The sequence below is a fragment of the Canis lupus genome, chromosome 3 (assembly GCF_003254725.2).
Source record: "Canis lupus dingo isolate Sandy chromosome 3, ASM325472v2, whole genome shotgun sequence".
NCBI classification, from domain to species: Eukaryota; Metazoa; Chordata; class Mammalia; order Carnivora; family Canidae; genus Canis; species Canis lupus.
The window spans coordinates 7,253,941-7,269,305 of NC_064245.1; the positions used below are offsets into that span (position 1 = coordinate 7,253,941).

At 37.1% G+C, this 15,365-nt stretch overlaps 1 pseudogene; it reads left to right on the plus strand.

The window, feature by feature from the left end:
• The first annotated feature begins 7,657 nt into the window (after positions 1 to 7,657).
• The window catches only part of LOC112654016 (dematin-like), a 36,068-nt pseudogene continuing 28,360 nt past the window's right edge, over positions 7,658 to 15,365 (plus strand).

Consider the following 15,365-nt stretch of genomic DNA (forward strand, 5'->3'; position numbering starts at 1 on the left):
TACCATCTTGTTTCTCCTCCTCCCCAGCTCTGGAAACCACCAATCTCCTCTCTACTTCTATGAGTTTAACTATGTTAGATTCCTCATATATGTAGTATTGTATTGTATCGTATCTGTGCTTCTGTGCCTGGCTTGTTTCACTCAGCATACTGTTTGTCCTCCACGTTCACCTATGTTGTCACAAATGGAAAACTGTCTTGCCGTCTTTAATAGAGCTGAATCATATTCAATTGTATGTATATATTACATTTTCTCTATCCACTCAGCTGGTGATGAACATTAGGTAGATTCTACCTCTTGGCTATTGTGAACAATGCTGCACTGAACATGGGAGCCCAGGTTCTTGTGTCTTTTCATCTACAGATTTCCACTCCTTTAACATGCATACACTCTCTTCCTTGCAATTTTATTTGTTGAAGATAGTAGATTCCTGGGGGGGCACCTCTGGGTGGCTCAGTAGTTGAGCATCTGCCTTCGGCTCAGGTCATGACCCCTGGGATCCTGGGATCAAGTCCCGCAGGGGGCTCCCCGCAGGGCTTCTCCCTCTGCCTGTATCTCTGCCTCTCACTCTGTGTCTCTCATAAATAAATAAATAAAATTTTTAAAAAAAGAAAGAAAGAAAGAAAGAGAGAGAGAGAAAGAAAGAAAGAAAGAAAGAAAGAAAGAAAGAAAGAAAGAAAGAAAGAAAGAAAGATTGATTCCTGGTATTACCTGATCTCCCATAGTCTGGATTTCACTGACAGCATCACCATGGGTTCCTTAACATTTTCCTCCATCATATTTCCTGTAATTGGAAATTGCATCTAAAAGCTTAATCAAATTCAGATTTAATACTCCATAAATGCTGTTGTGAAGTATTGTTTAACTGGAGAACTATTCACATTTTGACCATCGTAGAGCTGTGGTTAAAAGCATAGGCTCTGGAGACAGACTACATGGAAACTAATTCTGGTTTTGCCTCATCGTAGTGCTGAAACCTTAGGCAAATGAACTAAGCAGTATCTCATTTCCTTCACCTATGAAATGGGAATAATAAACACACCTAACAAATGAAATTTCTATCAAGACTACATAAATAAACACAGTACTTCAAATAACACTTGGCACGTAGTAAGTATTCAATATACTTTAGCTATTATTACTGAAGAGCTGAAATTAATTATGAAGAGGAAGATGCAGAAAACACAACAATTATTATCCATACTGCAGCCAAATCGACAAGTCTAGTAGAGACAGATTTTCAATATCTAATATAAAAGTTGAAATGTGAGTGGACTAAGAGGTCCAAATAAATCAGTGAACTGGTAATGAGAGATGCAGCCTTTTGCTGGTTAAGGTCAATGATTAAAACACCTCACAGGTTACTAGTGATTGAAAGAAATGGCTGCTTTCCAGTTCTGGTAAATGTATTACGTCCTTCCATATGTACCATTGGCTCCCCCTCAGAAAACAACCACGAACATGATCAAGTCACATTTTATTCTTTAAGATAGTTTGATAGCATCAAACTAAACAAAAACAATTATCTTCGCAAGGCAGATGAAATGGGTTCATCTCTTGCTACCCAGAGCAATAGTTTGTGAATAGTTTTCACTCTTTCAGAAGTTGGGCATAAATGTTTAGCACATTCCATCAGTAGTTTATAGAATTTTGAAGGGAGCAAAATCACTTAATATACTTTTTTTTTAAATCACAATCTTGAGAATGGCTATTAACTAAGGATTTAGCAAACATTAAGTTATAAAGTCCGTAAGATTGGAAAATGGGGAAGATTTGAAGTCAGATGAGCAATGGAAAATTTAGGCTGGGTATTTAAGGAAACTGCCTATTAGCAAGAACTATTAGATAATGGAATGGTACTTTTCTTAAGCTCCATAAATTTCAAAAGTAAATTGGAAAACATATTGGAAGAAAATGTTCCACCCCACCAGGGGAATAAATGAAATGGTCTTTTCATCTCCTGTTTCTATAAGCTGGTCTGCAAATTAGATGTATAAAATTTACCTACCCAAACTATGAACACGATAAGTCCAATATTAGGTTTAGTCCAAGTTTCACTGGGAAAAGTTCCATTTCCAGATCCTCAGCCAAAAGCTGAATAATACCAATATGGAAATTTGGAGCAAAATCAATTGTTAAAGTCAGATTATGAGATTTTAACTGCCATTCTAAAACTACTTATACAGCCTTTCTATGTTATTTCCACTTGCCAGATCAACACCCAAGAGTCATTTTGACATTTAAAAAAAAAAAAATCCCAATTACACATCCAACTGCTGATTTACAAAGCAAAAGGCAACCTGTGATTTTGGCTTTAAAACCCAGTTTGCCTTAGGGATAGATGGATGAAAGAAATTCTAGCCTACTGTTTAAGGGCTAATATTCCCACATTTTCATATCCCATTTAGGGCAGGCAGATTTTAGCACTTCAGCTTAAGCAGTATCACTTTATATAAGGTGCCTGAGTGCAGTAGGCAGCACGCAGGAATGGGATAATAAGTGGTAGAGAAGCAGAGGCTGCTGCAGCAGGTAGACTCCTTTACCTATTGCCAAAGGAAAATGGCTGTGAAAGCAAACACATTTTTTTTTTCCATGAGCGAGGGATGAGAATTTAATAGTAAAACAGTAAATTGAGTTTCTGTCCTTTTACCTCTTACTAGAATTTCTTTGTTGTCCTTTGCATGGGGAAGGTTAACAGCTCAACCTAATTCTTCACTCCAAGGAACTTTACAGGCTGTCATTTGGTTAAGGTCTAATGGGCCTTCTGGGATTTGATAGCTGAACACTGTGCTCACCGGAGCAAGCTGCTCCACAGAGGGCCTGGAAAAGAATGTTTGAGTTGGAGAGAAGGTGCTGCTGCTCCAACTGCTTTTCCACCTGCAAAAACAGAACCTTTGGGGACAGTAGCACCGCAGTTAACAGGGGATCTCAGGAATGAGAAAGGTGTTAAAGTAGCCAGTTCTTCTGTTTTGCCAAGGATTTTCCGGTCTTGCTGTTTTTGGCAAAATTTTGAAATATCCCACTTCTCTCACCCTGAGCTTTCCCCTTCCCATTTCTCAGGGATGGTTTTGAGGACTGAGATGACTGGCCCAAACAGAAAGACAGAATTTTAAGAGGATGTGGGAGTCACACTCCTGGGCTCCCCACATGCCTCTCAGCAGCACTTGGCTGCTGTGGAGAGTTGGGGATTCTTGTGAGGGGGAGGGTGGCCAACAGCAATAAAAGGATCAAGTTGCCAACCACCTCAACCTCCATATTGGAGAGGGAGACTCCTAAAAACCCCTGTTGATTAAATCAGATGGAAAATTTCAAAACGTTAACAATTAAAAACGCCAGTAACTCAGAGGACTTCCAAAAGTCAAGTTCACATTCAACCATGTTGAACTGGGGAAAACGTTCTCAATGACGGCAACTTACAAACTATTTCTTTTCTAAAATTTCAAATGAAGACCTTGAATCATCAATACCAGCCAGTCGTGATATAGAGGTGGTCTTTGGTCTCAAGCCTAATGTTTCTAAATGTTATTTTGATGACAAAACACAGAGCTTAACTTTTTTCTTGTATTTTTTAAAGTTTTATTGTACTAAAAAATATATAGGATAATATATGTCACTTTAGCCATTTTTAAGTGCCCAAAGCCCTGGCATTAATTACATTCATAACGTTGTGCAACCAACACAACTCTATTTCCAAAACATTTTCACCACACCAAACAGAAACTTGGTAAAGTGAATTTTTTTTTTTTTCAAGATTGGTTCTTGCTAGCATGGCTGCCATAAGTTATCGTCAATGCAACCTCAGAATAATATGATTGGTAGTCATATATGTATTTTCTAAAAGGAAGTGAATTAGCTTAAAATAATTATTGGAAAAGTGTAAAATCATTGCCAACTCACCACTAAACTTGCAAAACTATGTAAGGTAGTGTTGATAAATTCATCTAACTGATCACACGTTTTTGTATAATATAAAATTTGAATAATTAAGATAATAATAATTAAGATAATAATTAAGATTGATGACCTCAAAATCATACTAATTATTGAAAAAATAAACAAGGGCAGAAAGCTTTGTCAAAGGCTATAAAAATGTAGAAAAAGAAAGATGAAGTCACAAGGCTAGAAGAATCAAGGCATTTTTAAAATCTAGAACTATAAAGCATTATTTTAGAAAAATATTTCCAAATAAATAGATTTCAAAAAAATTCAGATGTCCTTTGAGGTGATTTTGGGTAAGGATCCAAGATACAAGTTTTGGAGGTTCATACATAATGTTATCTCCACCACTGATCAAAATTGCCCTGTCTTTCAAAAGGCAAAAGTAAAATATGAAATATAGATTTACCAGTTTTAGGCACAGCTTCTCATTTCAGTCAATTCTTGCTCATTGATTAGTAAATCCAATCAATGGCAATGACAATTTGAGAAGTAAATCCCTCCATCAAATCTTAAATCGTGCACATTTCACTTTTGAAGTTCACCCTTTCCGTTTATCACCAGGAATTTCAATGCTATGTAAGGTAAGGGCATCATTTATTTTAATCCTGTTGAAATGAATGGATGAACTTAAATAACAATGCAGGCCTTTTCCATAGAGTGCTGTAATTCACTTTGAAGTGATAGCACTTTCAGGATTAAGATGTGTACATTTTGGTTCTTTGACTAGTTGTCCTTTCTTTGTGTACTATGTTAACAAGAATTTAAAGCAAGACTAAGTCACATCTGCCTTCTAATGCAAGTCTTAGAGTCTTAAATAAAATTCTACTAGAGTAGCCAACCAAGATGAATAATTATTCTGAAGACAATCAAACTATCATTTAGTAACTACAGACTATGGTTTTCTACTTAATCACTTGTTAGAGCAGTTACCAATGGAATCAGTCTTGTAAATATTTCCATTTATTTCCACATTGCCACTATTAAAATGAAAGAGGTTTGAGATACTATTGCAGAAGAAATTCATAACTATTTAATTCTTAGCTCATGTTAACTTTATGCTTACTACATTCTGCAACGAATTCATCCAATACTTCAAAAAAATTATGAGACATTCAAAATAGATTATCAAGGAGATATGCGTAATAGGAAATACGCAAGTTATTTATTTAGAATATCTGATAACAAAGTAATATAGCTTTCTGAAAAGATGGTTGTTCTAGAAATAGTTATACACAAAAATAGTATATACAATAGATATTAATATGTTGTTTATTGTAGATAAAATTGAAATGCTCACAGTTTCCATTATAGAAATTGTTGAAAAGAAAATGTCAAAATAAGGAAATCTTCTCACATAGTAGCACTTAAGGATTCTTAATATTTCAGAGTATTTCTTACCATATTTTCCTTTTATCCTGTTATTCATCCTCCTAATTCAAAAATAATACATACCAAAATATGAAAACATGGATAAATCAAATGACACAAGGTAAAATAATAATAATAATGGAATGTTTTTAAAACCCACATATTTCAACCACCTAAAGATAATCATAAATAAATTGGTATATGGTCTTTGAGTCCATTTTTTGTGTCTAGTTTTATATCCTTTTCTCCAAAGATTTTTTAACAGCAATAGTTTTGGTTTCCACAAATGAAAAAATAACTAAAGTGCTTCATGCAGAACAACTGGCAGAGGGAGAAAAAGAAAAAAAAGCAATAAATTGTAACTTTAACCAAAAGAAAGAAATTTACAGATAATTTTGTTCACATACTATCAATATACTTTGAATCCTATATATCTCCATAATCTATAAACAGATGCTAATTTTTTAATATGTCTCAATATCTCAAAGCATATCCAGGGGTTTACTTATGGAAGAAAAATCAGAAATATTCTCCGAGGCTGTCAAGCCAAGTCGTGATAAAGGGTCATTCTCATTCTTAGCTACCAAGGCCCTCTGGTGTCCCAGTGCCTTTTCTGACAAACCATTTCCTACCTCATCATTTCTACCCCTCTCTTAGCAAGTCAGCTCCCTTCTTGCCCTTCATTTCCACCTTGTTGATTCCACACAAGCTACTCCTCATTCCTGCAATACCGCCTTTTTGTTGCCATTGTCATTGTTTTGCTGTTATCCTGTGTGTTAAAATAATCCAGTGTCTAGTCTTTCTAGAGGCTTGGACGAAGCTCTTCTTAAGCAGTATGTCCTTTTCTACAGCTCTGGGATTATATTCCCTAATAAATATCCCAGGCAAGGACTCAGGGAAACAAGAAAGTGACTTAGTCATCAGAATAGGCCAGGCAATGACAACAAACAAGAGAAAAGGTACAAGGTTCCTAGAACCTGACTACAAGATCAGAAAAGGATCCAAACACCGCTGACCTTTGCAGATAGACTGAGTTACTGCTTTCAAGCTTTGGCTGGAAATAGGACCGATTTCTAATCAGGCCTGGTGTTTATCTGAAAGATGGCTAGCAACCCCAGCAATAAAAATGGAATATGTTGGCATATGAAACCAGGCAAGGCATTACTCTGACTTAAGTCAGTGGAATAATGTGATAATTAGGGATGGATCCAGATTTTGGGAAACCTGAAGTTTGTATAACTTGTAGTGCTCTCTATGGAAAAGAGTATAAAATTACACATGCAAAAGCAGGTATGAAAGTGATCACGGCTTTTAGAATAAGAAACGAATGCCAATTTTTAGATCTCTTTAGAAAATTCACAAATGTGATTACATATACATGCTTCCTGATAGCAACCTGTCTCCATTCTCCACTAGAACATTCCTCAACTCACAGGGGCCTGTTCAGTGAGGGGCACTGAAGCTGAAACTTTGTTAGCTTCACAGCAAATCCGCTTCTGGTTTTAATTGTAAAACTTGAGGCAATAGGAGCCAGATGGTGAGATCACTTTAGCAGGCAAGCGGTCCTTCCTAATTTCCTAGAAGGGGCACCAAACAGAATTCTGAGTGCTATAAAGGTATAAACAAAGTACTGTACTATGGAAATACAGTGGTTTAGTAGAGGAGGGAGCCTAAATGAAGTCTAAGGGACAGGTGTGAGGGGTTAAAGAAGCTTGCTTCCCAGAGCTGGGCCCTGAACAGTGCCTTGGATTTCAACAGAGAGGAAGAGAGCCTTCAAGATGGGAAAAACAAGTGTGAGAGAGAACAGGGCAGCACAGGGAAAAGCAAGAATTTCAGGTGGAGTTTGACTTATACTGGGGTTTGGAGTGAGAAAAATGAGTGTAGCCATAGATTACTTCAGAATTTCGGAGGATCTGGGGTCCTGGGTTCAGATGGCAAGCAGAACAACACAGGATAAGAACAAGGTTTATTTTGTTGTACTTGTTTGTTGTAAAGAAGACGAGAAATCTTTAATGATATGCTTAGGTCACCAAGCTAATTAGTAAACTGAATAATCAGAAAATTGTCAGAGAGTTTTATTATGATAACACCTTAGATCACAGGAAAGAACATTTTGTACATGTGGGAGTGGAGATGGGAGTAGATGGGCTACGAAAAGTCCTCCAAGCTCACAGTGCAGGTAAACTGAAGACCCTGGCCAACGCAGAATCAACGGTGTTAACAGAGAAGCTCTACCCAGAGGACTAAAGAAGGCGAGCCCTACAGTTAGACTCTGTGAGTTTGAATCTTGGCTCCAGTGTGATTTTAGGCATGTTGCTCAGCTATGGGCCTCAGTTTTGTCCTCGATAAAATGGACTTGGTAATATCTGCCCCTGTTGTGCTGAAGATCCACAAATGGTAGGTTATGAAAGCCTGAGGCTGCGCCTGAGGTTAATGGCTTGGTCAATGTGGGCTATAACGGTAGGCAGAGTTCTCATTATTCCTGTTTCTTGTTCTACTATCACTTTGAATACTGAGACAATCTCCTTTCTTCAAGATTGAATCCCCTAAGTCCATTCTTATTCTTCTCAGTTCAGTCTCTAAACCACAGCCAGTGGACTTCCTGCAATTCCAATCTGCCCCAAACTCGGGACAAAGCCCAAATTTCTTATGTGGCCTGGTCTCTATCATTGCAGTTAATTTTCTGTCTCTACACCTTACACTTTAAGATCCAGTCCTCTTGAATTTTTCAGGCCATTTGATTTCTGGCCTCTAGGATTCAGTAGAATAGCTTGGTCTGTAGTTCTCCTACCTGGCTAATTCCCCCCCAGCTTTTATGTCTGGCATAGGTAGACTCTTCCACTGGGATGCCTTACTGAGTGTCTAAGCTGGATTTAGCAGCTCTTCCTAGGAGTTCCCAGGGAACTCTCGTCTTACCCAGATTCATAGCCCCTAACTCAAAATATTGAAATTTCCTGCTTATAGATCTAGGTTCTCTACAGTAATTTTCTTGGAGGTAGGGACACGTTGTTCATTTCTAGCAGGTAGCACAGCAGTTAGCACAATAAATGCTCACTGTATAAATAATTAAGAGTAAGAGTGGTGGTTATCTCTGGGGAGGAGATGAATATGGACAGGAAAGGGGCAGGAAGAAACCTTCTTGCATGACAGGAATCTGAATCTTGACCTGAAGAATGGTGACATGAGTATGTAATATGTATAAACATTTGCTAAGCTGAATTAAAAATTCTTGTATGTTCTTCGCCTGAATGAAAATTATTTTACTCCTCACTTTTCAAAACTGAGAAAAATCCAAATAAAAAATACTCCAAAACAAAACTCATCTATGTTATTAGACACTAGGATAGTGCTTATCCTTGTGATGAGCTGGGACTGGAAGGAAACAAGAGTAGGCATCTGGGAAGTTGGAAATTTTCTTTTACTTAACTTAAGTCCTAGTTACCTGGGTATTCTGAGTTTGTGAAAATCCATCGAGCTGCGCACTTATGACATATGCACATTTATCTAGATATATTATAGTAGACAAGTTAAAAGAATGAGAATGAGAATAAGAATGAGAATAAGTGAATAACATACACACACACACACACGCACACACACACACATATATATGATGACATAAGACGTCCCTGTATTTGTGACAAGATAAGTCAGTTTCTTTGAATTATGCTCCCTAGACCCACATCAGAATTAGCTAAAATGAAATTACAAACAAATCTTCCTTTCTCTGTTATATGGCCCATTTGTGTAGATGAATGTATATAAGGACAGTGTGGGGGGCACCTGGGTGGCTCAGTGGTTGAGCATCTGCCTTTGGCTCAGGTCATGATCCCAGGATCCTGGAATCGAGTCCCCCATCTGCCTATGTCTCTGCCTCTCTCTGTGTTTCTCATGAATAAGTAAATAACATCTTTAAAATAAGAAAAGGACAGTCTGGTATTATGTACACATGGAAGCAAAACATTTATTAGTAAGTTTTGCACATTGATGAATTGTAAATCTTTTCTGCAATGCAAATCTTGTAGAGGCTACTTTTAAAACGTGGGTTTTAAAAACAATTAGCTAGAATTGCTTCTGGTGTAAAGTGTTTTTTCGATTATTTTCTTAAAGATCTTCTTAAAGTCACAAAAATCTTTACATATTCCTCTTGCCTCAGATGAACTATTGTTTAAAACAAGATTTATTTATTTATTTTTTTAATATTTTTTAATTTTTATTTGTTTATGATAGTTACAGAGAGAGAGAGAGGCAGAGACACAGGCAGAGGGAGAAGCAGGCTCCATGCACCGGGAGCCCGATGTGGGATTCGATCCCGGGTCTCCAGAATCGCGCCCTGGGCCAAAGGCAGGCGCCAAACCGCTGCGCCACCCAGGGATCCCTAAAACAAGATTTAAATAGAAATGTAATTTAGTTGCTTTACTAAAGATGTTCTTAAAACATTCCTAGGACTTAAAAAAAAAAAAAAAAAAGAAGTTTCACAGACTTTGCCCAATTTCCCTGTAGAGCATTTATGTATGATTTGGACTCCATTTGGTATACCTATGCTAACAGCGGGAATTCTTAATACAGGTGTACATTTAGCAGCCACATTGTGAACAGCATGAATAGAGGAATGAACATGACCTCGAATCAAAATATCAGCACAATGCCCCTAGCACCCACAGGCAAGGAGGGAGCCTTTGGCTCTACCTTCCATGAATGGAATTCAGCAAGATTTCAGTTAATTAATTGCAGTCAAGTTTGTGCTAAAGAGCAAGCCCATGGGATAAAAAGGTACCAGACCATAAGGAGAAGGGAAAATTTGGGATTCAATCCACCCGACACTACTTACTGCACATCATTTTAACGAGCAGCCTAAGCTGCAGTGCTTTTAAATAAAATAGTATTTATCATAAACATGTTTATATTATTGTAGACTTCAACATGCCTAGACTATATTTTATTTAATTAAAAACATTATTATTTTCTTCAAAAGTTTTGTTCCCATGTATGATTTATTTTTCCAAACACAGATTTCAACAACTTAGAAAATACTATGTTTGGAGGAAGATTCAAGGGCAGCTTTCCTCTTTCCCAGAAGGCAAAGTCTAGAAATACATCAGTCACTGGTGTCAATCTGTGACAGTTCACATTGCCAAAGGTGTTTGGTAAACTTTAATCACTGTCACAACTGTAAAGGTTACTGAGCAGCTTCAATGCAAATCAATGACAACAGTGTTACACAAATGTGAAAGTGTGTGTGTGTGTGTGTGTGTGTGTGTATGCCCTTGATAGTTAAATCTTCTGCAGTAGGTAAGTTCAGCAACATGCAGCAAAAACAATAACACCACAAACAAAAAAGTACAAACAAGGTCAACATTTATTTTCATTGAGTACTAGATTTAGGCAGCCCAGAGCTGTTTTGCAGCTTCCTGCTACTTTACCATCCTCACTCTGCTGCCTCATTTCACAAGACGGCTGCTTATGCTCTGGTCATCATGTCTACATCCCAGGAATAACGAAATAGAATCAGAAGGGAAGCCTCATTTCTTTTGAGGATACTTCCTGAAAGTTGCAGATAACACTGAGTTTCCATTGGTCAAAATTTACTCAGAAGGTCACAACCATTTCAAAGGAAATATAGCTTGTGTGCTGGACAGCAAGGTAGTCAGCTAAAATTTGGGGTTCTTATTAATACAAAGGGCAGAAGAATTGATATTTGGAATGGACAGAATTTTTCTCTCACTTTAAAATAGTTAAAAACAGATTACTAGCCTTCTGGGGATGGTGGAGGAACTACTAGATGATTAGGTCTAATTAAAATGAACACAGTCTATTATTTACCTTAATGTAAACAAAAGCTAATTAAACTTTCATTTTTAAACTGAATATTTCACTGACGTTCATAAATACAAGTGAAAAAAAAGAAACATTTCCATATATCAGAGAATGCCCAAACTTAAAAAAAAACAACAACAACAAAAAAAAAAACAAACAAAAAAAAACTGTATAATTCTATTCTATTGGTTGGGGAAAGAGAAGAAGAGGGGGCTGATTAATTTCTCTTAAAAGGGAAAAGTTAACTTAGAAATAATTTCATCCCACTCCTAAATCAGAATTAATGCTCTCAGTTGGGAGTTATGCTGTCACATTTGAGAACCCCTGATTTGAACATACTATTTCTGGAAATGATTTCTTTTAGTAATTACTAACAGTTTATGAAAAGATCTGCAATTTTATTTTTCCAAGTGTTCAAGTAATCTTAACTCATCAAAATGCTAAAATCTTTTATAGCAAAGTTGTCTAAGACTTACTCATGTAAATGGCCTGCCTATTCCCTGGCAGCTGGAACCTCTTAGAGCAGATCTGCAGCCTCAGCCCCACCCCAAGCGCTGGGACTCATCTGGGCTCCACGCAGGAATCCATAGCTCACGTCCAACGCGCAGCTCCACTCTGACCTGGCCACCAGGTCTTCCCAGCACAGCCTCTGCACTTTGCCTGATGCCAGGCCTTCCTCATTCCAGGCTCTCAAGGAACCACAGTAGACTAGAGAGTCCCTGTCAAAGACTGTTTGTGAACCTCACATGAATAGAACTCCATAATCTCCTCATTTAGCTCTTTATATCGTTTTTGAACACCCATTCATGTAGTGAGTACACCTACACTGAAGTTGACTGTAAGTCAGGCACATTGCCAGGCATTTAGTAAAAAAAAAAAAAAAAAAATCAAAAGCACAGTTACCTGCCGTCTTGGTGGGAAGGACAGCTCAAATTGTTAAAGCGATATTCCTTCCTTATACCCAGTTAGATGTGGTCTCCCAGGAATTTTCATCCCTTGTTCTTAAGTCTGAACTCCATAGTCACATGGAACTGATTCCCGTTCAGACTTCTGCAAATCCACACTCCAACGTGGAATATTTCGAGCAGGATTCCATTCCTGTCAACGTCCTCAAACGCCACTGCAAACCCCACATCCTACAAATAACCTTCCTTCAAAAGCATACTCACACTGTTTCCTTTTTCTTCTCCTAGCTCTTAAAAATCCTACTATGATGACCCTTAAATGAGATGGGTTTTAGTTTCTTCACTCTCTGTGGGATAAATCCCAATATGAAAATATCCTTCTTAGAATTAAGCCTTCAGAAATAAACATAGTACAAGGAAACCCCCCAGTATGTCTTACTTGTACTTTAATAGAACTTCATTATTTCCTCTAGCATGGCATGTTGGCCATAGCTTGGCATAGCACAGGCATTCTTGGCCAAAACAAAAAGAAGTGGGGGGAGAGCTGTAAGTGAGTTTAAGGACTTTCTCAGATCACTTTTGAACTGAATTGAGGGGTGATTTCAAGTTCTGGAAGCTCTGTTTTCTCATCCTGGTGCCTCCCTTTAGCTGGTGCCCTCTGTGCGGTATTCTGGCGTGATGGTTATACATGTCAGAACTGGTTCCACATGTGGTTCCCCACTTGCTCACGACATGAACTGGAGAATACTTTAAGATAAATTCGTGAAAATCAGGGTCCTTACTCCCTAAGGTTTCTGAAGGTGATACCAGCCCGTATGTATGAAGCACACTGACTGTTAAAGAGTAAGGACGGGCCATATGGGAAAGACCAAAATTAATAGTTAATTTATTAGTGGTAGTGTTTCACATATAACTTAAGAATCATTCCTCAAAAATAGATTTCAAGTAATCCTAAAGTAACCTAGGATAACCCTGTCATTCAAGTCAAGAACCCCTTCATTACCACCCCATTTTTTATCACATTTTGTGCTAGTTGCCAGTGATCTAAACTATCTTAAACCTCAAGAAGCCCAATGTTTAATGAAAAATTGGAGATTCACAGAAATAGTTATTCCATGAATGCATGAATTGTGCTTGCTAGAGGAATACTCCTACCATCCCAATACATCCCATTTCATTCTAGGGCATAATGCTCTCCCAGCACACAATGAGATTTCAAAAAATGTTGGCTGATGTTTCATACTCAAATATTTCAGGGAAATAATAATGGTAGCCTTGTTCACACAATACTTTGATCTAGAGCTTTATAAATTAAGTTCTCTCCATCTCAGAGTAGATTTACATAGACTGCTATTTCCTATTTTGGGGGATATAATGGATGAGTGAAAAGACACCACCACCATCTTCGAGAAGAAACCTCTGGAAAGTTGATGATAATGAGGTTAAATATGTATTTATATAATCTTATACAAACTTTTAAAAGTGTAGGGATAAAAAAATTATTTGAAAGGCATACTCCAAAATATTTAAAAAGCATATCTCTGGATGGTGAGATATGAGAGAATTTAAAAATATCCTTATACCTCTAAATTTTTAAAATATTCCTCAGTGATGCATATCAAATGTGCATATTAAAGCAGATACACAAGAAACTCTACTAGGAAGGATGCCTGGGTGGCTCAGTGGTTGAGTGTCTGCCTTTGGCCCAGGGTATGATCCTGGAGTCCTGGGATCAAGTCCCACATCGGGGTCCCTGCATGGAGCCTGCTTCTCCCTCTGCCTGTGTCTCTGTCTCTGTCTCTCTCCCTCTGTGTGTGTGTGTGTGTGTCTTGAATAAATAAATAAAATCTTAAAAAAATAAAAAAGGAAACTCTTAATAGGAGAAAGCAAACAGATATGTGATGGAAGTGCAGGGATATGGATGGCAGAAAATTAAGAAGCCGTATGGGCGTCCCAGGTATTAAAAGATTCTAAGTTAAATAATAAAAGCACAAGTAGGAGGGATTAGAATGATAATAAAAATATAGTTTTACCATTATTATAGTCTCCAGTTCTCTTTACATTTGGGCAGGTTGTATCTCCAATTTTACTGCTGAGAAGGTCTATTGACCAATGGAATGACTGAAGCATAATGACATTTCCTATCTGCCCAAAATTTAAGTAAAAATATAAGAATGAATCTGGTTGCACCTTTTTAAAAAATAGGTGTGTGTTCTTCTCAAACACACTAGTCTTAGTAACGTTTCACAACAGACCAAAAAAAAAAAACTCATCAATAAACCATCAATGCACAGCCTTGATTTATTAACAAAGTAATGCATTTTCTCAATGCAAGACCTTTGTTTTTAAGTATAAGAATCAGGATAAATGTTAGTGGAATAAATGAACCAAATTAATCTTTTTATATTGCTGTTGCTACCTTAAATTCTTCTCTCAGAAATAATTCAGTAGATAGGTAAATAGGCAGATAGATAGATAACGGATAGATATTGGCAAAACTGTACCACTTTAATTAAAAGCATTCTTTGATTTCCCCTGATGGATGCAATATCTCTTCCTCCAAATTCCCTAAATATCAAATCAATATCTTAATCATGTAACTTCCACATTGTCTTCTGTAGTACAGATATTTTACATAGGCGTTGTATCATACTTCCCCAACTATTACTTCTGTGAGTTTATTATTTGTGTCCCATTCATTTTAAGCCCCTTATGAGCAATTTCAAATTATTCTTAAGACTGATATTACGTAAACAGGATAAATCAAAGTGTTCCCCAAAGTTCTGAGAATATTTTGTGGACTCAATCAACATCTATTATTTGAATAAAAATCCTGTGTTTTTGAAACTGTGGAAACTGCCCAACTGAATTCCAAATCTACTTCTCACATGAGTGGCTGTCGATCTTGTATCTATTCTCAATCTTTCTTTATGAATTCTATGCTTTGTTTTCCTGTGCAGTGGGTTTCTGTCATCATCCCTCTGCGCATTCAGGATGGAGTGGGGAGCCTGCATGGAGAGAGTCTTATTCTGAACATTCACCACGCTGATAAGTTCTATAGTGAAGATTATTTCTTCTTAGATTTTGTTGAGTTTTAGTTTTCTTTTTAATAATGATATAGTCAATCCATCAAAATAATGTTACACCAAATCTGATTTCATCTATATTTTTTCTTCCTGAAGTAGAAAACTCTCAAGCTGCTTAGTGAAGTGCTAAATGCTTTATATTGACAGACTACCGCTGTTCAGCAATCTATATTTGCAGCCTGCCAAAACGAAAGCCATAGTTGGATCTTCTTTGTTGTTCACAGTATTTTAAATTACAAATGATGTTGAT